This window comes from Clupea harengus, chromosome 3 (genome assembly GCF_900700415.2).
Source record: "Clupea harengus chromosome 3, Ch_v2.0.2, whole genome shotgun sequence".
NCBI lineage: Eukaryota > Metazoa > Chordata > Actinopteri > Clupeiformes > Clupeidae > Clupea > Clupea harengus.
Genome location: NC_045154.1, coordinates 5,348,431 through 5,350,930, shown reverse-complemented (window position 1 = coordinate 5,350,930; position 2,500 = coordinate 5,348,431). Strand labels below are relative to the sequence as shown.

The 2,500-nt window shown below is 49.8% G+C and overlaps 1 protein-coding gene across 1 annotated transcript in view; it reads right to left on the bottom strand.

Annotated features, from left to right (window-relative positions):
- Positions 1-2,500, bottom strand: part of smpd3 (sphingomyelin phosphodiesterase 3) — a 39,859-nt gene that overhangs the window by 14,746 nt on the left and 22,613 nt on the right. The gene's annotated exons all lie outside the window — the stretch shown is intronic.

Below are 2,500 nucleotides of genomic sequence, written 5' to 3'. Positions count from 1 at the left end.
CCCTCTCTTCTCTCCCTCCAATCTCTTCTCTTCCCTCTCTGGTAGTCCCACTCTAACCCTAACCCTCCTGCTTCTCTCGAGAACCCAATCTCTTCTCTTCCTGCTCCTCTCTAGAACCCAATCTCCCCTCTTCCCTCCCCTCTTCTCCCTCTTCCCTCTCCCTTCTCTTTTCTTCCTGCTTCTCTCTCTTCCTGCTTCTCTCTCTTCCCTCTCTTCTCTTCCTGCTTCTCCCATCTTCCTTCTCTTCCTGCTTCTCTCTAGAACCCAATCTCTTCTCTTCCCTCTCTTCTCTTCCCTCTCTTCTCTTCCCTCTCTCTCAAGAACCCAATCTCCCCTCTTCCCTCTCTTCTCCTCCTGCTTCTCTCGAGAACCCAATCTTTTCTCTTCCCTCTAGTCTCTGAGCCACTTTCACTCTCTCTTTCTATATCTCTCACTCTCTACCCTTCTCCCTCTTCTCTCTGTCTCTCTGTTTCTTTCTATTTCTCTACCTCTCTATGTGTGTGTGTGTGTGTGTGTGTGTGTGTGTGTGTCTGTGTGTGTGCGTGTGTGTGTGTGTGTGTGTATGTGTGTGTGCGAGTGTGTATGCGTGTGCGAGTGTGTGTGTGTGTGCGTGCGTGCGTGCGTGTGTGTGTGTGTGTGTGTGTGTGTGTGTGTGTGTGTGTGTGTGTGTGTGTGTGTGTGCGTGCGTGTGTGTGTGTGTGTGTGTGTGTGATCTAAATCGGTGGTCTCTGCTCAGAGTGGGGCTGACTCATAGATGTGAACTTGGCCATGAATACCCTGATTGGCTAGAAATCACACGTTCTGGAGTTATTTATTATTTTATGGACCCCAGCCAAGCGGCTCCAGGGAAATATGAGAGAGTGAGGGGGAGGTGGAAGGAGAGTGTGTGTGTGTGTGTGTGTGTGTGTGTGTGTGTGTGTGTGTGTGTGTATGTCACAGTGTGTGTGTGTGTGTGTGTGTGTATGTGTGTGTGTCACAGTGTGTGTGTGTGTGTGAGAGTGTGAATCTAGGCTGAGAGGATGAAGAGAAGAGCAATGCCTGGGTTAGCATTAGCGTTAGGGTTAGGGTTGCTTCAAGGATGGGAGAGACAGGGGGACAGGGGTGAGAGGTGGAGAAGAAGTGGGAGAGAGAGAGAGAGAGAGAGAGGAGAGAGAGGGAGGGAGAGAGAGAGAGAGAGAGAGAGAGAGAGAGAGAGAGAGAGAGAGAGAGGGAGAGAGAGGGAGAGAGAGAGAGAGGGAGGGAGAGAGAGAGATAGAGAGAGAGGGAGAGAGGGAGAGAGAGAGAGAGAGAGAGAGGGAGAGAGAGAGAGAGAGAGAGAGGGGGAGAGAGAGGGAGAGAGAGAAAGAGCGAGAGAGAGAGGGAGGGACAGGAGGACAGGGGTGAGAGGTGGAGAAGAGGAAGAGTCTATTCTTCATCTGCATCTGACTAGCAGCTAGCTGAGTGTAGTGCATCAGGCTGTGTGTTATTGACAATATTCCAAGACATGGACGCACAAACTAAAATCTCACGATCACGAATATTTCTCAACACCGGTAACACTGAACATTTCCTACTCCCATTAAACAGCCTCAGCCGGGGCTCCGCCCTCCAAAGCCTTCACCATGTTCTCAGTAGGGTTTGGGTTCTCAGTAGGGTCATCAGTAGGGTCATCAGTAGGGTTAGGGTCATCAGCAGGGTTAGGGTCATCAGTAGGGTTTGCAGCAGTCATCATAAAGAAATGGAAGGGTGGCCCATTCAAATCAACGGAACATTCTGCAGCATTCTGAAGAGCGGTAAAATAAAGGCAGTTAATGCCGCTGCCTGGGTTTGTCTCTTATTATATAAATGTGATTATGTGGTGTTATTACTACGTTATCAATGAGGGGGGGTGGGATCAATGAGGGGGGGTGGAATCAATGAGGTTTATAAACACACGTCCCAGATTGAGGGGGGGGGGGGGGGCTCAATGAGGTTTATAAACACACGTCCCAGATGCTCTTCCATAGGAGTACAAGAGTTCCAGATGGAAGTTTCCTTTCCCAGGAGAGGCCATGAGGCTTCTAAAGACGACCTGTTTCCCAGGAGTGCCCATGAGGCTTCTAAAGACTACCTGTTTCCTTAGGAAGGCCCACATGGCTACACACACCGCTGGTGATGCTCACAGCCAGAAAGCTTGGCAATGCATATCACTTCAGCCTGAACACGCTTCCAACACGTTTCCAATGCATATGACTTCAGCCTGAACACTGAACACGCTTCCAACACGCTTCCAATGCATGTCACTACAGCCTGAACACTGAACACGCTTCCAATACATATCACTACAGCCTGAACACGCTTCCAATGCATATCACTACAGCCTGAACACTGAACACGCTTCCAATGCATATCACTACAGCCTGAACACGCTTCCGATGCATATCACTACAGCCTGAACACGCTTCCGATGCATATCACTACAGCCTGAACACGCTTCCAATGCATATCACTACAGCCTGAACACGCTTCCGATGCATATTAC